Source organism: Scatophagus argus, chromosome 6 (assembly GCF_020382885.2).
Source record: "Scatophagus argus isolate fScaArg1 chromosome 6, fScaArg1.pri, whole genome shotgun sequence".
Classification (NCBI taxonomy): domain Eukaryota; kingdom Metazoa; phylum Chordata; class Actinopteri; family Scatophagidae; genus Scatophagus; species Scatophagus argus.
Genome location: NC_058498.1, coordinates 25,105,485 through 25,111,291, shown reverse-complemented (window position 1 = coordinate 25,111,291; position 5,807 = coordinate 25,105,485). Strand labels below are relative to the sequence as shown.

General features: G+C 44.7%; 1 long non-coding RNA gene across 1 annotated transcript; it reads left to right on the top strand.

Moving 5' to 3' along the window:
- Positions 1–1,172: 1,172 nt before the first annotated feature.
- LOC124061142 lies at positions 1,173–1,634 on the top strand. Its single transcript, XR_006843683.1, has 2 exons — positions 1,173–1,277; positions 1,417–1,634. It is a non-coding gene; the product is annotated as an uncharacterized LOC124061142 (long non-coding RNA).
- The last annotated feature ends 4,173 nt before the right edge of the window (positions 1,635–5,807 follow it).

The window sequence follows — 5,807 nt, the reverse complement described above, 5'->3', positions numbered from 1 at the left end:
TCGCCAAGTGCTTGTTCATGGGGGTTTTGTTGGGTCTCTCTAAAAATCAAATTACAGAGTTTTGTCTAGACCTGCTCTAATTGGAAAGTGTCATGAGTCAACTGTTGTTGTGATCTGGCACTATATAAATAAATTTAATTGAACTGAACTGAAAAAATCATGAAGTACTAATGCGTTAACAACTCTAACAACACTATGATGAAGCTAAAAGTAAAACATCATCAGCTTGCAGCAGAGATGCTTCACTGATGTCATCAAATTGGACAGTTTCCAGACCCACATCTTAATAGTCTGCTCACGGATAATGAGTACTCAAGTACGGTACCTAAGTTCAGTTTTGAGGTAGTTATACTTTACTTGAATATTTCCATTTTTTGCTACTTTGACTCCACAACAGTTCAGAGGCAGGTTGCATGCTGCATCAGAGGCAAAGCAGCACATTTTTAAATTTATATATGTATATATATATATATACACGTATATATATATATATTCATATATGTGGGGGGAGGAGAAGGGGAGAGATTGTAGAACACCTCAAAGACATTCCGCTTTGTGAGTGTCTTTGTGACATCACACAGAAATTCTGGAATCTTGAAGTTATTAAACTCACCCGCAGCAGACAGTTTCACACATTCAGGGTTTAATCTCATCGCAGAGAGTACTGAACGTTTAGAGGAGAGCGTATTGAAAGTGCAGAAACGACAAAGCAGCAGAGACAGTCCAAGAGAAGGAAAACAACTCTGGGATCACCATGGACCAACCTCAAACACCTGCCTCTGGTTGTGAACCTACAGCCGGAGCAGAAACGAGAACCAGCTCCAGGTGTTTGTCACTGTGCTGACGGTGAGAGTGTTGACCAAGTGCAACGCTGTCACGAACCGCAACCAGGAAGAATGGGTCGCCCACATCAAGAGACTGGTGAACCAGACGATGGAGGGACTCACCATCACTGAAGGCTTCTGTCCGGACATCAAGAGCACCAAGAAAGCGTGCAAGGCCGTGATGAAAGAGCTGCAGCAGAGGTTTGGCAGTAGGCGAATGCTGGAGACTCTGATATTATTGGAGGATCCAGTGGTGGAAGCAGAGATTGTCCAGTGTTTACAAGCTCACGTCAAAGACCTGTCTGCTCGCCTTGCAAAGAAAGCTGCAAACTCCGGAAAGTGGTGGAAGGACATTCTCAAGGTGATGGGGATCACTGCAGGTTTTCTGGCCACCTTGGTTTTATTGATCCTCATCCCTTAAAGCAGCACAAAGAATATAGCTTCAGTTGAAAGGTATGTTGTTGCATACAGTTTGGAGAATATGTTTTGTCAAGCGTGATGCACATTATTATTATTATTATTGTTATTATTGTCAGTTGCTACTGTTTCAGTTAGCGTAACACGTTTCTTTTGTTGTGTATTCTGTACCCAGGTTCATGACCTGCAAAGAACTCATTAAACAGTCACTAAACCATCAGTCCTGGCTGACTTCTGTCCACTGGATGCTACAGAGAGATGATTGATCCCAGGCTGGGAAATTCGCACTATACAAAGTATATATAACAAATAAGCAGTACTGAAATAAGCAGTACTGAATGTTGAAAATAAAATAAAATATAAGGTGCAGTGAACTGCATGAGTAAAAACATATAAAATGTGTATTGACTGTTATGACCAGAATTTTAGCTGTTACTGTACAGTGTGATGGCATGTCAGGAAAGATTTCCTGGAGTTGTATCAGCCTGTGAGAGAAGGTAAAAAGATGAGTAAATATTTTTGAAAATATATGAATAAAAATACAAATAACTGAAGGAAAGCCTCTCTAGTACTAAGTATGTAAATAATAAATACGAGGAAAATATAGTATAAGAAATATTTAATGCTTATTAATTAGTTTTTCTTGTCTTTCTTCTTTCATTTATCTGCACTTTATTGATCATGCTGATCTGTTTTTATTTGCCTGGGTTTATTTTATATGTGTGTGGGGGGATGATGCCACATCACACACACACACACACACATTTGTGTTTCTGGTTAGTGCATTATTTCACTGTAAGAGGACAAATTCGCATTGAGGTACATGTAACTTGTGGCTGTTTTGCAAAGTGTGTTTTTTCATCCAAATGTTAGTGTGAGTCTTTATTCATCATTCAATATATTCAGAGTTTCATTCCATATATTCAATATTCATTTCCTGTACAGCACGCCATAATGTATAGATAGATTGATAGATACATAGATAGATACAGCTGTACTGTATTATATGCGGTGTATTAGCCTTCAACCTAGAATCAGGTAGAGGCATTCTGTGTGAGAAAGGACCTGACATTGTCACGGTCCTGACTAGGCAAATAAGGGAGGACTCAACAGCGCGACTGGAAACGGTCAAGCAGAGAATAACGTTTAATCAGGCTGGGGTTGGTACACAAAAAGGCAGTCAGAAACAGGCAACGGTATCCGATAAACGAGAGGCTAAGACGAGGTCAGGAATAAACGAGCAGGGATCAAAAACACTGGTGACAAGACTATGAAAATGCTGGAACGTGAAGTGAATACGACAACGAACTGGCAACGAGACAAGACACAAGAGGGAATATATACACGAGGCTAATGGGGAGTGATATGAGGCAGGTGTGGGGAAAACAATCATGGAACGGGTGCACACAGACGGGGAGGAGGCAGGGCAGACAGGAACCTGAAACTGAGACAGAGGTGAGTGAACGTAAAATAAAACAGGAAGACAAGACATGAAACATGAGGGAAAAAATAAAACACTTAACAGGGATCATGACAGTACCCCCCCCCTCAAGGGCCGGCTCCTGAAGGCCCAGGTGCACCAGGGTGGGCAGCGTGGAAATCCCGGATGAGGGAACGGTCCACAACGAACCTAGATGGGATCCAGGAGCGCTCCTCAGGCCCATAGCCCTCCCAGTCGACCAAGTACTGAATCCCCCGGCCCCGACGGCAAGCGGACAGGAGCTTCCGGACCCTGAACACTGGATCTCCATCGATGAACCGGGCGGGCGGAGGGGGTTTGGCCGGAGGGACCAGAGGGCTGGTTCTGACAGGCTTAATCTGGCTAACATGGAACGTGGATAGAGGAGGATAATCCTTGATCATTTTCAGTTGTGCAGAATATTTTACTGTCTTCCTATATATTCCTAATTGGTGGTATTTAACATGTGTAGAAACATAAAAGGAGACACTATGGTTTAACAAGCAGTCAGGCTGTGGTGTGGAGGCAGGTACTGACCATAAACAGTGAGCTTGGCATTGATCGCCATGCTTGTGCACAGCACTGCAAAAGTCAAGGCACTCTGGCATCCTCTGAACTCTGAACCCAAACCAGGTCAATCCTGAATGCACAGCAATGTGGCTAACTAGCTTACTAATAGGACGTAACATGTAAATCAGATAAGATAATATCCAGATGAGTCTGTCTACTGAAAGCATACAGATGAAACCAGTATAATCTAAATGATGGTTACTTGAGGGCATCATTGAGGCACTGGAATTAGTATGTTATTAAATATTCACGTTACAATCTTATGGGGAAAAAAAACAATTCACATTATTGTAACAGGTCACTCAGTAACGTATTAATGCCTTACACTGATGATAAGTCATGGTGAAAAGTCATGGCGAAACCTACCTTGGATGACATTACCTTGGTAAGTTATTTTTGATCAGGATATGTCCTTTAAGTCACACAAATTTCAAGGACTGCCTTCTTTCACCTTCGCAACATTGCAAAAATAAGGCACATTCTGTCTCAAAAAAATGCAGAAAAAAGTAGTCCGTGCATGTATTACCTCTAGGCTGGACTATTGCAACTCCCTGCTATCAGGCTGCTCCAATAAGTCCATAAAGGCTCTTCAACTAATTCAGAATGCCGCAGTACGTGCACTGACAAAACCTTTTATTAGAGAGCATATTTCTCCTGTGTTGGCTTCTCTAGACTGGTTGCCTGTAAAATTCAGAATAGACTTTAAAATACTCCTCCTCACATACAAATCCCTAAACGGTCAAGCGCCATCTTATCTCAAAGAGCTCATAGTACCTTATTATCCGACCAGAACTCTACGCTCCCAGGATGCAGGGTTACTTGTGGTTACTAGAGTCAGCAAAAGTAGAATGGGAACCAGAGCCTTTAGTTATCAAGCTCCCTTCTCATTGAATCATCTTCTGGCTTCAGTCCAGACACTCTCTATGTTCAAGAGTAGACCTAAAACCTTCCTTTTTCATAAAGCTTATAGTTAGTCCTGGGTAAGGCTGACCCCTATGTATGCTACTATAAGCTTAGGCCACTGGGGATCTCCCATGATGCACTGAGCTTCTCCCTCCTCCTCTTACTCTCCTTCCACACATATTCATGTCCCATCAATGCATGTCACTGATGCATTGATGGGCTTTCTCATCTCTCAGGTCCTCATGAAACTTGATTGGACCTCCTGCTGCTAGACCTCCTGTCTATCTACAACCAAGATGGCGGCGCGGGTGCACGCAGCGGCTCGAGGCTCTCGGCTTTTTGTGTATTTTTTCTTGTTTTTGTCTGTGTTTTCACTACTGTTTTCACCAGTCAAGGCATTAATTCAGTACGGAAGGGCTGAATTGTGGGAATTGGGGAATAATTACGGACTGTTTGCACCCCCAAAGCTGGATTTTATCCCACCAGAGCTGCAGCGGACCACAGAGGCTCTTGCCATCCCCCCTCTGTGGCCTCGGAGACGGAGGAGACAACGTAAACAAAAGCGGGGTAAGCGGAGCGGGCTGCGTGCTAGGCTACATGCTAACCCACATAGACCGGCTCTGCCCAGTCTCCTCCTCGCCAACGCCAGGTCACTCGTCAACAAACTGGACGAGATTCGAATGAGGATCGTCTCACGTAAGACGGACAGCTGTGTAGCGATCTTCACCGAGACCTGGCTGGATAAAAACATCCCCGATGCAGCGGTGGAGCTAGCGGGGCGCTCGCTGTTCCGTGCCGACAGGACTGCAGCTTCAGGCAAGACCAAAGGCGGAGGTTTGGCGCTGTACATTCACAACTCGTGGTGTACAGCAACGAACATAATAGGAACTTTTTGCTCCCCCGACTTGGAATATCTAGCAGTGAAGTGCAGACCGTTTAAACTGGTTAGAGAACTCAGCTCGGTCATGATCATAGCGACCTACATTCCACCGAGGGCTAACGCTAAGCTAGCGCTAGAGGAGCTATACTGCCTGATTAGCAGCCAAATGGACGCCAATCCAGAGGCGGCTGTGATCGTGGCTGGGGACTTTAACCATGTGGAATTAAAGGCTGTTCTCCCCAAATTCCACAAATTCATCAACTTTCCGACCAGAGACTGCAATATACTGGATCAGGTATACTGTAACATTCCAGGGGCATACAAGGCTGTAGCAGCTCCTCACTTGGGCATGTCAGACCACATCTCTGTGGAACTGATCCCTGCCTACAGACCTCTGATTTGCAGGACCAAACCCACCACCAGAACCATCCAGGTGTGGACTGAGGAGGCTTTCTCAGCCCTACAGGACTGCTTTGAGCACACAGACTGGGGAGTGTTCAAAGCAGACGCTGACCTGGACCAGTACACGTCAGCTGTGTTGTCCTATGTTCACTTCTGTACTGATGCTGTCCTACCCACAAAGACAATCACGGTTTTTCCTAATCAAAAACCATGGGTGGACGGCACAGTGTGGCCCCTGCTAAAAGCCCAGGATGCAGCCTATAGGTCAGGAGAGAGGCTGGCTTACAGCAGGGCCCGGAAAGAACTGAAAAAGGGCATCCAGCTGGCTAAACACAGGCACAAGCAGCGCATT